Consider the following 17,959-nt stretch of genomic DNA (forward strand, 5'->3'; position numbering starts at 1 on the left):
AGATTCTTTACCATCTGAGCCGCCTATATCACTATGGCCTGGGAGAAAATCTCTGGGACCAGAACTCAGATTATCTATGGTTGTTTTCAACAACTTCATTAACCAACAATGAGGCCTCAGAATATCACCTGAATCTCAGATTTTTTCCCTCTGTCAATTGTAGGTATTCTGCCCACCTACATCACATGGGTAAAATGAAAACAGAGTAAGAATACAGGTATGAATGTGTTTTAAAGATGCTAACACCAGAAGCAATGAAGACAGTGAGCCTGCCTTGCCTTGGCCTCAGCCACTGCTCATGGATCTCACTTTGTACCACTTTATCCCTCGGCCTCTGGACTCCACACACCTGCCACCTTCTCTCAGTTACTCCCCACCCCAGTCTTAGGTCATTCCCAGCAGTCTCTTTCCCCATGATGTTCTTTCACCTGTAACACACTTCACCTCAGTGCCCTACCCACATGCCCCACCCTCTCTGCAAACCTCTATACCCCACTGTCCTTCAGATCTTGGCTCAAACACTGTTTCCTCAAGGCAACATTCTTAGCCTACCCTTTGAAATTAAATCAAGGTTTCTCATAAATTCTTAAGGCATCATTAACCTTCCTTCAGAGCACCTGTCTAACACAATCAATCAAGTAAATAAACAGGTGAATCTACATAGCCTCTTCAAAATAAGTTACACCATTTGAAGACTTAAGATATCCTCTCCTAACCAAAACTCCTTTTCTACCCCTGCACCAAAAAAAAAAAAAAAAAAAGACAATTATTTTTAATTTTAAAGACATATATAAAATGTTATTCTGAAAGCCAAAACTAATTTCTAACAATGTCTGAATACATGATGGGTAAACAAATAGAAGTAGAATTGATAAATGAAAAGTTATTTTCAGCTAATAAAATGGAATTTATACTTTGAAAAAAGCTTTTTCTGAGACTTTCATGTGCTCACAAAAACTAAAAAAAGACTTACCAAGTATTATGTAGAAAAATATTTACAATTATGTTACAGTGTTTTTCACTGGGGCATAAGTTATATTAAATATTGTCCTTGTAGTGCTTGAAAACTATTATCTGGTAGTTTTAAAGACTTCCTTTATGATCTTTATATTATTGAGATTTTACCCAAAATAACATAAAAATAAATTTCAATGTAACTACTGATTTTAAAATTATAAATTCTGAATTTATGACTTAAATAGTGACAATGTAGTAGTTAAATTTCAATCAGGACTTCCCTGGTCACACAGTGGATAAGAATCCACCTGCCAATTCAGGCGACATGGGTGCAATCCCTAATCTGGGAAGATTCCACATACCACTGAGTAACCAAGCCTATGTGCCAGAGCTACTGAAGCCTGCATGCTTAAAGACTGTGTTCTGAAATAAATAAAAAAGATTCTTTTTCAGTGTTTTCATCTTTATAGGTAGAATTAATTTTATGGGAATTGTATTTTAATGGAATGAAATAGTATTGCATTCAGTGTTGATCTTTTTCTCCTAGAAGTTTCTCAGTTCACATAGAAATATTGCAAATGCAGAAGCCAGGGCCACACAGAGCTTGGGAGATCTTTATCAGCTGGAATGTGTCAGAAATAAGACACTCATTTTAACAGAGATAAACCAAGTTAACTTTAGAGAAGCCTTTCTAGTAAACAGTGCCAGAAACCTTTGAATTCAAGCACCCCCAAGATAACTTTGAGACTACACATTCTAAAAGGCAGTGTTTTTTAAATTCCAAGGAAGTAGTTATTTCATCTGATTTCCCGACCATGTTCTAATTACTATACTGATGTCTCTGGGCAGCCATTAGCCCAGGTTATAGTTCCCTAAGGATTCATACCAAGCACCTGAATGATACCTCATTATCCAAGGAGCTGCTGCTGCTGCTGCTAAGTCGCTTCAGTTGTGTCCGACTCTGTGGGACCCCAGAGATGGCAGCCCACCAGGCTCCCCCGTCCCTGGGATTCTCCAGGCAAGAACACTGGAGTGGGTTGCCATTTCCTTCTCCAATGCATGAAAGTGAAAAGTGAAAGTGAAGTCACTCAGTCGTGTCTGACTCCTAGTGACCCCATAGACTGCAGCCCACCAGGCTTCTCCGTCCATGGGATTTGCCAGGCAAGAGTACTGGAGTGGGTTGCCATTGTCTTCTTCCATCCAAGGAGCTAAGAAGTAATAATTTTCCTTAGATGGAGTTAGTTTTACTTGGAAGTGAGGATTTATTATTTGTTTTGCTCTGGTCTAGGTATAAATGATAGTTCATATAGTTTCAACTTTCAGGGTTTGCCAGCCACAAAGTTTGCAGATTTATGGTTCAACCCTTGTGCTTTGGTTGTATTGTTATTATACAGTTTTTCTGTTTAAGTGAAGGGCAAAATTATTTTCTTTGAGGAGCTAGGGAATTAAAGTATTAATGTTCCACGGGAAAGATTTTCATTTCTGATCGATGTTTATAAGACTGATCAAACTTTCCAGCAGAATGTATTGCTGGTAGAAATATAAATTGTTGTAGCTTTCCTGGAATGCATAAATAATTAATCTATTAAAATATCGGGAATGTTATATCACTTCTGGGGCATTAACCCATATGTAAAAGCACTACAACAAAAGATCCAAATAAAGGGGAGCTTATAGCAGCTACATGTTTACAGTGCAAAAAACAAAACAAAGCAAAAACCTAGAAACAAAAAAATAAATGTCCACAGCCAAGTAAATAGTTTGAATAAATGTGAATTCATCCCTTATTATACTATATTTTAAAGAGTCAGATGTCCTCAAATTCCAGCAAAATGATGAGCCTGTCAGCAAAAAACAAGAAGTACTAAAAGCAAGAAGAATGCTGAAAACCACAGCAGTGTGCACTCCTGCCAACAGTGCAGCACCCAGGGGAAATATTGGAGCCGGCAATGGCTAGAGGTTTAGGGTTTAACATCCCCATAGAACAGGAGAACAGGCCACAGGTCTACATGAGGAAGGGATTAGAACTCAGGACTCTGTAGATAGCTTCACCCTGAAAGGGCTGTGAATCCAGTGCAAACTCTCCATTTAATCAGCTCACTCATCCAGGGAAATGACAGAAGAGTTTGGATAGAGGTCTTCAGCACCCTGTCCTCGTCTCTCAGTGTGGACAGCAAGTACCTGAGTATCCAACAAAAGGTAATCATCTGAGGAAATTTTGTGAGGTTTTTTGGCTTTGTGCATAGACAGTGCAGGTGAACTGCTGGAGAGAATGTGTCTCAGAAGTCTTCTAACCAATGACAGCCAACATGTGGGTATATACACATCTCAGCATTTTCCCTCCTTTGCTGAGGTAACTCTGAGGTAGGTGCTACATTATCTCTTGCAGAATTGTTCTCTAGTTACCCACAGTGGTATCCTCGTCCTACATACTAAAAGTGAGAATGGGGGAACTGAAAACAAAAGTACTGTCTCATTTACAATTGTCAATCAATCTTTGTTGGTTTTCTTTCCCTCTGTGTCTCACTGCTGTTATCTGGGATAACTGGCCAAATAAACTACTTGCATTTGAATCCTTCCCTTGGGGTCTCCTTCAGGGGAAACCCAGACTAAGACAGGTTGGGTCTGTCTTAGATATGAAAGGAAAAAACAATTCTCCTCTGAGAGCTGCATTCCACTGATTTGGAGTTTGATTTTACTATGCACCAGAGGTACCAAAAAATGTCAAGTCACAAAATTGTTTTGAAAATTCGGGAAAAGAAAGAAAGACGTATACAACACCTGATAAAAGCAAATTCAAAACCATTGCAGAAAACTGTTTCCTAAAACTTGCCATATTTACTCTCTTCAAGGAGAGAACATTTTGGGAACTTAAAAATGAGTTCATAATACAGTATTATTAAAACACACAAATAACCTACTATGAATGAGTCCAAAACAAAGTAAGCAGGGATTAGTGCTCTCCAAAACATGATGTAACAACAACTTGATGATAAAATACCTTTTAAATTATTGATTTTTAAAATCACAGAAACAAGGGACTTTCCTTCTAGTCTGGTGGTTAAGACTCCATGCTTACAATGCAGGGGGCACGGGTTCAGTGCCTCATCATGGAACTAGGATTCCACATGCTGTGTGGAGCAGCCAAAATTTTTTTTTAATTTTTAAATTACAATAAAAAATAAAATTACAGAAATGATCAGAAATACATAAGAGTGATAATAGCTAAGCTAATAACTTGGGTTTTGTTCACTATTTTTCGGTTACACAAAAAAACTGGTTTTCTCATAGTAACAAATGCATATATCATCACTTTTCAACATGGTTCTAGAAATTTTAGCTAGTGCAATAAAACAAGAAATAAAAGACATATTGGAAAGAAGAAATGCAACTGTATTTGCAGACAACATGATTGTCTATGGAGATGATCTCAAGTAATCTACAAAAAGACCTCTAGGACTAATAAGTGAGTTCAGCAAGTTGAAGAAACATTTACACACAAAAAAGAATGACTTGCTAAGTTAGACACAGAAAGACAAATATCATATATCACTGGTATGTATAATCCAAAAAAGGGAACAAATGAACTTATTTACAAAACAAAAGTAGAGTCACAGATTAGAAAACAAACCTATGATTACCAGGGGATAAGGAGAGGAGGGATAACTGGGAGAGTGGGAATGACATATACACACTACTATATATAAAAGAGATAACTAATAAGAACCTACTGTGAATAGAGGGAACTCTGCTCAATACTCTATATTGAGAAATATAGGAGAAAATATATTTTCTCCTCAATACAGGAGAAAAAGTCTTTAAAAAGTGTATATATATGTATATGTGTGTATCTGATTCACTTTGCTATACACCTGAAAATAACACAGAATTGTAAATCAACTATACTCCAATAAAAATTTCAAAAATAATAAAATCAATTGCTTTTCTATATATTAAAAATGAACATGTGGAAACTGAAAATTAAGAACACAATACCATCTACTATGATGCAGTCCATGGGGTTGCAGAGTCAGACACGACTGAGTGACTGAACTGAACTGAACCATCTACTATTGATCCAATAGGCTTCCCTGGTAGCTCAGCTGGGAAAGAATCCACCTGCAATGCAGGAGACCCCGATTCAATCCCTAGGCTGGAAAGATCCACTGGAGAAGGGATAGGCTACCCACTTCAGTATTCTTGGACTTCCCTGGTGGCTCAGATGGTAAGGAATCTGCCTGCAATGAGGGACACCTGGGTTTGATCCCTGGGTTGGGAAAATCCCCTGGAGAAGGGAAAGGTTCACTCCAATCTTCTGGCCTGGAGAATTCCATGGACTGTACAGTCCATGGGGTCACAAAGAGTAGGACATGACTGAGCAAATTTCACTTTCTATTGACCCCCCAAAATAAAATGCTATGTATAAACCTAACAAAACATGTATAGTACACAATAAGCTGATGAAAAAATATCAAAGTAGACCAAAATAAACAGTGAGACATAGTAGGTCCATAACAATATAAAGTTGCCAATTCTCTCCAAACTGATCTGCTTTAATGCAATTTCATCAAAATTTTGGCAATATTTATTTGCCAAATAATGCAGATGAGTAAGTTTTAAAATTTAAATGGAAACGAGCTGGGCTTAGCTAAAACAATCTTGAAGGGTAAAAAGAGTAAGAGGTAACACTCTAGTATTAAGTTTTGCTACATAGCTACAGTAACCAAGACTGTGTGGCATCAGCAAAGAGACACATAGGTCAAAAGAACAGAATACAGAACCCAAGAATAGACCCACACAAATATGCTTAATGGCTCTTTGAAAAAAGACCAAAAGCAATTCAATGGAAAGAGGATAACCTATTCAAAAAATCAGACATCCAGAGGCATAAACGAATTAAATAAATCATAGCCTGACTCTCATACCTTATATAAAAATTAACTCAAAATGGATTATGAACTTAGACGTAAAGTAGAAAACAATGAAACTTTTGGGAAAAACTGCAAGAGAAAATTTGGGGGCCCAGAGAAAGGTAAAGAGTTCATCTTGACAACATACATATGATCCATAAAAGGAAAATGATGAATTTCACCTCATCAAAATTTAAAATGTTTGCTCTGCAGAGGCCCTGTGAAGAGAATTAAAAGGCACAGACTAATAAAAAGTATTTGTAAGCCATTTATCCAACAAAGGACTATCCAGAGTGTTTACATATATAACAAAAAAGTTCAACCACACACATAAAAAACCCAACTAAAAACTGGGCAAAGGACATGAGCAGGTATCTCAGCAAAATGGATATATGGATAGCAAGTACATTCATACAAACACATTCAACATCTTCTGTCATTAGAGAAATGCAAAGTAAAGTCTCAGAGTTATCACTACATTATCAGAACAGCTAAAGCTTAAACAGTGACAACACCAAATGGCGGTGAAAGCATGGGGAAGCTGAATCACTCACACATTGCTGATAGGAAGGTAGAATGGCACAGCCACTCTGGAAAGCAGTTAGGCAGTTTTGTATGAAACTAAACATGCAACTATTATACACCCACAATTATACTCTTGTTCATTTATCCAGAGAAATAAGAATCCACATCCACATGAAAAGCTGTACACAATTGTTCAATCAATGCTATTCTTAATAACCCAAAACCAGAAATAACACAATTGTCCTTCAATGAAAGAATGCTTAAACAAACTGTGGTACATCCATACCATGTAACACTACTCAGGAAGAAAAAGGAACAAACTATTGACACATGCAACAACCTGGATGAATTTCAAGCGCATCATGTTGAATAATAAAATACAATCCCCAAAGATTACATATTATAGGATTCCATTCAAATTACACTCTCAAAATATTTTATAAACAGAGAACAGATCAGTGATCAGCAGGAGTTGGGGGTGGCATGGGAAGAAGCCTGTGGGAGGGAGGTGGGTATGGATGTAGAAGAGCAGCCTGAGGGAACATGTGGTGATGAAACCGCCCTATATCCAAACTGTAGCAGCAGACACACAAAACTGCACATATGATAAAATCACATATGAAAAGAATAAACACACACACATTTCACATACAAGTAAGTACAAGTAAAAAGGAAGAAATGAAAACAAGATCAGTGGATTGTATCAATGTCAATATTCTGATTGTGATATTGTACTATATAGCCTGTAAGACTTTTTAATAATTAAATTTATTTTTAATTGAAGGATAATTGCTTTACAATATCATGCTGGTTTCTGCCAAGCATTAACATGAATCAGCCATAGTTATACCTATGTCTGCTCTCTCTTGTGTCTCCTTCCCTAGCCTGCAAGATGTTTTCACTGGGGACACCAAGTAAAGGGTATGTATCAAGGATCTCCCTCTGTCATTTCTTACAATTGCATGTGAGTCTATAATTACCTCACAATTAAAGTGCATTTTAAAAACAAGTTAATGAAAACGCAAAAAAGTATACAGAATGTGTAAACTGAAACACAATCCACTAAAAATATTGCACAAAACAGTTCCCACTTTTCTGTAATTTCTATACTTGAGTTTAGTTTGCAATGGACTGAAGCAGAGAGCCTCTTAGGAAGGGCTTACAATTTATGTAATAAAATAAAGTAGCACCACAACAGATCATAGTGAAAGAACATGAGGGAATTCCCTGGTGGTCCAGTAAATTAGGACTCAGTGTTTCCATCGCCAGGGACTGGGTTTAATCCCTGGTTGGGGAACTAAGGTCCCACAAGCCATTCCAACAAGCCATGCAGCACACTCTTACACCCTACCCCAAAAGAAAGAAAGAACATGAGGCTCTTTTTCTTCTTTTTTTTCTCTTTAATGTTCAGTTCAGTCTGTCAATCGTGTCCAACTCTTTGTGACCCCATGAATTGCAGCACACCAGGCCTCCCTGTCCATCACCAACTCCCGGAGTTCACCCAAACTCATGTCCATCGAGTCGGTGATGCCATCCAGCCATCTCATCCTCTGTCTCCCCTTCTCCTCCTCACTTTTTAATGTTAGGTGTAAACATATTTCAGATTTTAGTTTTTATTTTTTTGTTATTTTATGAATTTTGGCTGCACTGGGTCTTGGTTTCTGTGTGAAGGCTACTCTCTAGTTGCAATGTGCAGGCTTCTCTGCTTGCAGGCTCAGCAGTTGTGGCACATGGGCTTAGTTGATCTGTGGCATGTGTGTTTTCCCAGACCTGGGATCGAACACATGTCCCTTTGCAACAAGTATTGCAAGGCGGACTCTTAGTCACAGGACTACAGGGAAGCCTGAAAATGAGGTTCTGAGCAGAGTGCATGTGTGCTCAGTCGCTCAGGTGTGTCTGACTCTTTGCAACCCCATGGACTATAGCCCACCAGGCTCCTCTGTCCATGGAAATTTCTGCACAAGAATATTGGAATGGGTTGCCATTTTCTACTCCAGGGAACAATCCCAACCCAGGGGTCAAACCTGAGTCTCTTGTGCCTCCTGCATTGGCAGACAGATTCTTTACCACTGTGCCACCTGGGAAGCCGCTCTGAAGATAGTAGGTTAAAGTTTAATCTTTGCTACTTCCTGGATGTGTTATTTTAGGAGCTACTTAACCTCTCTAATCTCCAAATTTCCTATCAGAAAAATACAAATAATAGTATCTAATTTAATAGGTGTTATGAGCATCAAATGAAAGAATGCATGTAAGACACCTGATACAAAGATGACCATAATAAAAGCTCATTAAAATTAAATATGGCTTATATGTGCATGTGTTGTCATGTGGCACTGGCTGTACTTGGATTCTGAATTATGGTTTAGGGTCTCCCTCTTCTCTCTCACAAGTGCACACACACAAACACATACAATATTCAGAGATCATGAATTTCCTTTCACAATTGCCTATCTTTTTTTTTTCTTTTTCAGAACCGCATAGCTCTACTTTATCCCACAGGAGAAACAAATTCATATATCACAAGTCAACTATAGAACGACACGTGTGCATCCAAATTCAGTTCAGTTGCTCAGTCATATCCAACTCTTTGCAACCCCATGGACTGCACCTCGCTAAGCTTCCCTGTCCATCACCAACTCAAGTTTGAGCTTGCTCAAACTCATGTCCATTGAGTTAGTGATGCCATCCAACCATCTCATCCTCTGTTGTCCCTTTCTCCTCCCACCTTCAATCTTTCCCAGCATCAGGGTCTTTTCCAATGAGTCATTTCTTCACATCAGGTGGCCGAAGTATTAGAGTTTCAGCTTTAACATCAGTCCTTGCAGTGAATATGCAGGACTGATTTCCTTTAGGACGGACTGGGTTGATCTCTTTGCAGTCCAAGAGACTCTCAAGAGTTTTCTCCAACACCACAGTTCAAAAGCATCAATTCTTCGGCACTCAGCTTTCTTTATAGTCCAACTCTCACATCCATACATGACTACTGGAGAAATCAAAGCTTTAACTAGAAGGACCTTTATTGGCAAAGTAATGTTTCTGCTTTTTAATATGCTGTCTAAGTTTGTCATAGCTTTTATTCCAAGGAGCAAGCATCTTTTAATTTCATGGCAGCAGTCACCATCTGCAGTGATTCTGGATCCCAAAAAAATGGTCTCTCACTGTTTCCATTGTTTCCCCATCCAAATTAATGTGCCATATTTCTGAGGCATTCCAGGGATGTTTCAGAGACACAGACTGGAACTACAGAAGCTGCCAACTGGCCTCACTCTTTGTATATCTTGTATATCAACACTTAATCCATTATTATTTCATGCCTACAACAATACTATAGGTAAGTACTTTACTGGAGAAGGCAATGGCACCCCACTCCAGTACTCTTGCCTGGAAAATCCCATGGATGGAGTGGCCTGGTAGGCTGCAGTCCATGAAGTCGAGAAGAGTTGGACACAACTGAGCGACTTCACTTTCACTTTTCACTTTCATGCATTGGAGAAGGAAATGGCAACCCACTCCAGTGTTCTTGCCTGGAGAATCCCAGGGACGGGGGAGCCTGGTGGGCTGCCATCTATGGGGTCACACAGAGTCGGACACGACTGAAGTGACTTTGCAGCTGCAGCAGCAGCAGCATCAAGTACTTTACAGATGAGGAAACTGAGGCTTAGAAAGATTAAGCAATTTGCCCAAGGTCAGAGAGCTAAAATCTAAAAGCAAAAATGTTAACACACAGTTATCTGGCCCTCAGCCAATGTTCTCAGTTATTCTATAAAACTAAATATCAAATCAGAAATTTATAACCTTTCTGATCACATAAGATCAGAGCTCTGATTCCAGAGTGAAACCAAGTAGAATTACTCATCAGTGATACTGAGGAGTGTTTGGTTTGTGACCATTAATGATTTCTTGATTCCTATACTGCCTTCTGATATTAGCAATTTGTGTTACCTCTCCAGGCTTCAGTTTGCTCACCTATTAAATTTTAAATTAATTTCTTCTCCAAAAAAAAAGACATTGCTGCCGATTAAGAGCAATAGTGCATTTAAATTGCCTTAGAAAAATGTAGAATCTTCCAACCGCCCATCACTGCCACCATTGTTTCCAAAATGTGTCCACTGATGAAGAAATGTGAGACAATAAATCAACTCTAAATATATAAAAACAAAAATACAGATAATACATATTCCTCCTAGGACTGTTAGAAGGAAAACAAGAACATTCTCCGTGGCTTGCACAACACTGGCTCTTTCTTTCTTGACCTGTTCCGACTGCCAGAGTCAGAACTTACGCCAGATAGCTTTGAATGTGAGCATCTGTTCGCTCTTCCATCAGTCCCCACAAAGCAGTATATGAGCTTGCTGTTGTCTTAGTTAATCCTCTGAACATGAAGAAAATTCCAAGGAGATTTCCCTGGAGTTCCTTTTCTATGCACAGAAGCACTTGCCCTTCTGTCACAGCTCTACCATCCGGCAATAAATGCTCTCACGAATCTGTGTACACTGTTTTAACAAATATGGCCCCATCTTTTCACACAAGGAATAATCTGGCAAATTCTGATTCCAAACAGCACCACTAATGAACACGGGGTTTAGGAAATATAAAGTTTGCAATGACCCATCAAAGCAGACTGTGAGCTCTGGCCCTGCAACAATCCTGCAGAACACTGATTAACACAGAGAAATAAATTGTCATCCACATAGTGACTGCCAAGGATGACAGTGAGCAGATTTTTTCCTTATTCATTCAGAAGTGGTCATCTGGTTTCTCATTGCTTCTTGACGAACCAAAACTCAAGGTCCCCACATCTTTCCCTGCCAGTTTATTTCCAAATTGTCTATACCTTCCCAGCCCTCATTATGTGACAGCTCTAGCTATGCCCTGGGAGAACTATTGCCAGCTGATAACCAGAGAGTTTTTTGTTGTTGTTGTTGCTTTTTAACTGCACTGTTATGCCCATATCAAGCATATCTTGGATTCTATATAGAAAGCCAATTTAAAAGTTTATAACCAATGCAAATTTTTAAAATTCAGCACTGCCCATCTAATTAACTGGCATTATTTTATATGCATTTATATACATTCACTCAGGACCAGGTACAGAATATTATTCCATGAAGTTTAAAGTAATGAACAAATAGTCAGACCTAAGTTCATTCACTAGCTAATGCTCACTAGAAGTAAACATTAAAGACGTGTTTTTAAACACCTTAATTATAAATTGACAGTAGTAATTTCTGACTCATTAATTTTTTTCTTTTTAATTAATTTATTTTTTAATTGAGGGATAATTACTTTAAGATTAAATTATAGTTTTGGTGGTTTAGAAATTAAACAATAAAGCTGGAATGTACCAGTTTGCTAATGATTAATTCATATTAGACACAGATAGTCCCTATATTGCCTTGAATATATATTTTTCACTCAGAAATAAAAGTGAGCACATTGATCATGATTTAACAATTTGTAAGGTTCAGGTTTAATTTTCTGCCTTAACTCAAGTAAGTAAAAACTCATGGGTACTGTATTTTAATCACTTTTAACAATTCATAGTTATTAATAATTATTTTAACTATTGAAGATTTTGATGTTTTATAAGTTCTTAATCTATACAAAATATAACATTTAGAATATGTTGGTGGTTGAAACCATTCAGGAAACAACATACAGGCTATTTTATTACCTTTGAAAATTAAAAATAATTATCAGTTTTCTAAATGGACTTTCATTTATCTAATCTTCTTTGAGCATATACACTTGCCAGCTACTGCTCTGGGTTGTACTGATTCTGATTGAAGAACAAGATTCTGTCTTAGGAAGTTAACATTCTATTGAGTAGGATAAGGAAAGACAATCATTACAAGCAAAATTTACCTAGATTTTCATTCACAATGGTTATTTCCTTCTCTTTATATTATTCATATTCTTTGTTCATGTTTTGAAAACTGAAATGGCATTACAATTCAAAAATCATAACAGCATACCAATGAATAAAAACAGATTTTGGTTGAGTTTTCTCTGGATTGGAAATGATTTCTAGTTTGAGAGAATACTGTTTCATTTTGCTGAATATGGTGACTAATGTTCAGTTTTTTTTTTTTAACATTAATAACAATGGCCAAACTTGACTGATATTTAATTCAGCCATATGATATTAACAATCTAGTTTTGTCTTTATGGCATTTAATCATGTGCAACTATTTTAAATAGACAGGCATTAAAATAAAAAAAATTATTCTGCTATAAAACATGTTCATATGAGAATTAATAACAGATTTTGTGTGAATTCATTGCAGTCTGACATTTGTTCTGACTGATTATTGGGACAAGAGTAATTTGTTCCTTGAATAGCTAGGTTTAACTTAGCTTTCTTATTTTGAAAATATCACCATCTAATTCAGTGTTTACTTATGTTCAGCCGCATAAATAGAAACTATTATAAGCTCCATATTATAAAAACCCAAATCATACCTTTCCAACCCTTACCTGATGTCTTCAATGGAAAAAGATTTGCTTAAATACCCACACATAAGGAAAAATAAAGTAATAGGTGACAGGAATCCTGCAATACGAATTCATAGTTCATTTACCCCTGGTCTTCCCTTTTACTCAGTCTTGTTTACCCATGAAAATCTCCTGTTTTTATGTCATCCACTTTCTCTCTCAAGGTTTAAAACAATAGATCTCACTATCAATTAAAAATCAAGGTGATGATGTTTGATTCAAATAATTCTCCAACTATGCATTCTATAAAAAAACTTCTTGGCAGAAAACAGGGAGCACCACCCTAAAACAGCACAATTTAAAACTAAAGTTTTTTTTTTTTCCAAAACTAGGAGAAATTGAAAATTTGAACAGGCCAATCACAAGCACAGAAATTAAAAATGTAATAAAAAATATTCCAACAAACAAAAGCCCAAACCCAGATGGCTTCATAGGTGAATTCCACCAAAAAATTAGAGAAGTGCTAACACTTATCATATTCAAACTCTTCCAGAAAATTCAAGAGGGAACAAAACTCCCAAACTCCTTCTACGAGGCCTCCATCACCCTTATACCAAAACCTGACAAAGATGCCACAAAAAAAGAAAACTATAGGCCAATATCACAGATAAACATAGATGCAAAAATCCTCAACAAAACTCTAGCAAACAGAATCCAGCAACATATTAAAAAGATCATACATCATGACCAAGTGGGCTTTATTCCAGGGATGCAAGGCTGTACATTATCACCCTGCTTATCTAACTTATATGCAGATTACATTATGCAAAATGCCAGGATGGATGAAGCACAAGCTGGGATCAAGATTTCAAGGAGAAATATGAATAACCTCAGATATGCAGATGACACCACCCTTATGGCAGAAACGAAGAAGAACTAAAGAGCCTCTTGATGAAAGTGAAAGAGGAGAGTGAAAAAGATGGCTTAAAGCTCGATATTCAGAAAACTAAGATCATGGCATCTGATCCCATTATTTCATGGCAAATAGATGGGGGGAAAATGGAAATAGTGACAGACTATTTTCTTGGCTCCAAAATCATGGCAGATGGTGACGACATCCATAAAATTAAAAGAGACCTGCTCCTTAGTAGAAAAGCTATGACAAACCTAGACAGCATATTAAAAAGCAGAGACATTACTTTGCCAACAAAGGTCCATCTAGTCAAGGCTATGGTTTTTCCAATAATCATGTACAGATGTGAGAGCTAGACCATAAAGGAAGCTGATTGTCAAAGAAATGATGCTTTTGATTTGTGGTATTGGAGAAGTCTCTTGAGAGTCACTTGGACTACAAGGGGATCAAACCAGTCAAGCCTAAAGGAAATCAGTCCTGAATACTGATTGGAAGGACTGATACTGAAGCTGAAGCTTCAATAGTTTGGCCACCTGATGCAAAGAACGGATTTTTTAGAAAAGACCCTGATGCTGGGAAAAATTGAAGGCGTGAGAAGGGGACTACAGAGAATGAGATGGTTGGATGGCATCACCGACTCGATGGACATGAATTTGAACAAGCTCTGGGAGTTGGTGATGGACAGGGAAGACTGGCATGCTGCAGTCCATGGGGCTGCAAAGAGTCAGACCCAACTGAGCAACTGAACTGAAGGATTCTTCAATATTTGCAAATAAATCAATGTGATACACCATTTCAACAAATTGAAAACCACTAGTTTTTAAAAAATGATAAAAACCATATGATTATTTCAATAGTTGCAGAAAAAGCCTTTGACAAAATTCAACATCTATTTATGGTAAAAACACTCCAGAAAGTAGGCATAGAGGGAATATACCTCAGCATATTAAAAGCCATAAATGACAATAAACCCCACCATAGAGCTTCCAGAACATACACAGGATTGGGAAATAGGCTCTTGGAGGGCACAAACAGAACCTTGTGCACAAGGACCCAGGAGAAAGGAGCAGTGATCCCACAAGAGACTGATCTAGACTTGCCTGTGAGTGTCCAGGAGTCTGCAACAGAGGTGTGGGTTGGTGGTGGCCTGCTGCAGGGATCGGGGCACTGAGTGTAGCAATATATGCATGGGATTTTTTGAAAGGGTCACCATTATCTACATTACCTCCACCATAGTTTGGCCCCAGGTAAATAGCAGGGAGGGAACACAGTCCCACCCATCAAAAGAAAACTGGACTAAAGATTTACTGAGCATGGCCCTGTCCATCAGAAAAAGACCGAGTTTCCTCCTCTCAGTCTCTCCCATCAGGAAGCTTCCAAAAGCCCCTTATCCTTCTCCATCAGAGGGCAGACAGACTGAAAAGCACAGTTACAGAAAACTAACCAATCTAATCACATGGGCCACTGCCTTGTCTAACTCAAACTATGAACCATGCCATGTAGGGCCACCCAAGAGAGACGGATCACGATGGGGAGTTCTGACAAAATGTGGTCCACTGGAGAAGGGAATGACAAACCATTTTAGAATTCTTGCCTTGAGATCCCCATGAACAGTATGAAAAGGCAAAAAGACAGTACACTGAAAGATGAACTCCCCAGGTCAGTAGGTGCCCAATATGCTACTGGAGATCAGTGGAGAAATAACTCCAGAAAGGATGAAAAGACAGAGCCAAAGCAAAAAACAAAAACAAAAAACCATGAAGCTGTGGATGTGACTGGTGAGGGAAGAAAGGTCCAATGCTGTAAAGAGCAATATTACATAGGAACCTGGAATATTAGGTCCAGGAATCAAGGCAAATTGGAAGTGGTCAAACAGGAGATGGCAAGAGTGAACATCAACATTCTAGGAATCAGCTAACTAAAATAGACTGGAATGGATGAATTTAACTCAGATGACCATTATATCTACTACTGTGGGCAAGAATCACTTAGAAGAAATGGAGTAGCCATCATAGTCAACAAGAGAATTCAAAGTGCAGTACTTGGATGCAATCTCAAAAACAACAGAATGATCTCTGTTCATTTCCAAGGCAAACCATTCAATATCACAGTAATCCAAGTCTATGCCCTGACCAGCAATGCTGATGAAGCTGAAGTTGAACAGTTCTATGAAGACCTCCAAGACCTTTAAGAACTAACACCCAAAAAAGATGTCATTTTCATTATAAGGGACTGGAATTCAAAAGTAGGAAGTCAAGAAACACCTGGAGTAACAGGCAAATTTGACCTTGGAGTACAGAATTAACCAGGACAAAGGCATATAGAGTTGTGCCAAGGAAATGCACAGGTCATAGCAAACACCCTCTTCCAACACAAGAGAAGACTCTACACATGGACATCACCAAACGGTCAACACCAAAATCAGATTGATTATATTCTTTGCAGCCAGAGATGGAGACGCTCTATACAGCCAGCAAAAACAAGACCAGGAGCTGAATGTGGCTCAGATCATGAATACCTTATTGTCAAATTCAGACTTGAATAAAGTAGAGAAAACCACTAGACCATTCAGGTATGACCAAAATCAAGTCCCTTATGATTATATAGTGGTAGTGAGAAACAGATTTAAGGAACTAGATCTGGTAGACAGAGTGCCTGATGAACTATGGATGGAGGTTCGTAACACTGTACAGGAGACAGGGATCAAAACCATCCCCAAGAAAAAGAAATGCAAAAAGAGTAAAATGACTGTCTGATGAGTCTTTACAAATAGCTGTGAAAAGAAGAGAAGTGAAAAGCAAAGGAGAAAAGGAAAGATATACCCATTTGAATGCAGAGTTCCAAAGAATAGCAAGGAGAGATAAGAAAGCCTTCCTGGGGAATCAGTGCAAAGAAATAGAGGAAAACAATAGAATGGGAAAGACTAGAGATCTCTTCAAGAAAATTAAAGACACCAAGGGAACATTTCATGCAAAGATGGGCTCAATATAGGACAGAAATGGTATGGACTTAACAGAAGCAGAAGATATTAAGAAGAGGTGGCAAGAATACACAGAAGAACTGTACAAAAAAATCTTCACAACCCAGATAATCACTATGGCGTGATCACTCACACTAAACTAGAACCAGACATGCTGGAATGTGAAGTCAAGTGGGCCTTAGGAAACATTACTATGAACAAAGCTAGTGGAGGTGATGGAATTCCAGTTCAGCTATTTCAAATCCTAAAAAATGATGCTGTTACAGTGATGCATTCAATATGTCAGAAAATTTGGAAAACTCAGCAGGGGCCACAGGACTAGAAAAGGTGAGTTTTCATTCCAATCCCAAAGAAAAGCAATTCCAGAGAATGCTCAAACTACTGCACAATTGCATTCAACTCACACATTAAAGTAATGCTCAAAATTCTCCAAGCCAGACTTCAATAATATGTGAACCGTGAACTTCCAGATGTTCAAGCTGCTTTTAGAAAAGACAGAGGAACCACAGATCAAATTGCTAACATCTGCTGGTTCATCGAAAAAGCAAGAGAGTTCCAGAAAAACACCTATTTCTGCTTTATTGACTATGAGAAAGCCTTTGACAGTGTGGATCACAAAAAAACTGTGGAAAATTCTGAAAGAGATACAAGTACCAGACCATCTGACCTGCCTCCTGAGAAATCTGTATGCAGGTCAGGAAGCAAAAGTTAGAACTGGACATGGAACAACAGACTGGTTCCAAATAGGGAAAGGAGTACGTCAAGGCTGTATACTGTCACCTTGCTTATTTAACTTATACGCAGAGTACATCATGCAAAACCTGGGCTGGATGAAGCACAAGCTGGAATCAAGACTGCCAGGAGAAATATCAATAAGCTCAGATAAGCAGATGACACCACCCTTATGGCAGAAATGAAGAACTAAAGAGCCTCTTGATGAAGTGAAAGAGGAGAGTGAAAAAGTTGACTTAAAGCTCAACATTCAGAAAACGAAGATCATGGCATCTGGTCCCATCACTTCATGGAAAAAAGATGTGGAAACAGTAGAAATAGTGACAGACTTTATTTTTGGGGGCTCCAAAATCACTGCAGATGGTGATTGCAGCCATGAAATTAAAAGATGCTTACTCTTTGGAAGGAAAGTTATGACCAACCTAGACATCATATCAAAAAGCAGAGACATTACTTTGCCAACAAAGGTCCATGTAGTCAAGGCTATGGTTTTTCTAGTAGTCATAG

Source organism: Bos mutus, chromosome 26 (genome assembly GCF_027580195.1).
Source record: "Bos mutus isolate GX-2022 chromosome 26, NWIPB_WYAK_1.1, whole genome shotgun sequence".
Taxonomy (NCBI): Eukaryota; Metazoa; Chordata; class Mammalia; order Artiodactyla; family Bovidae; genus Bos; species Bos mutus.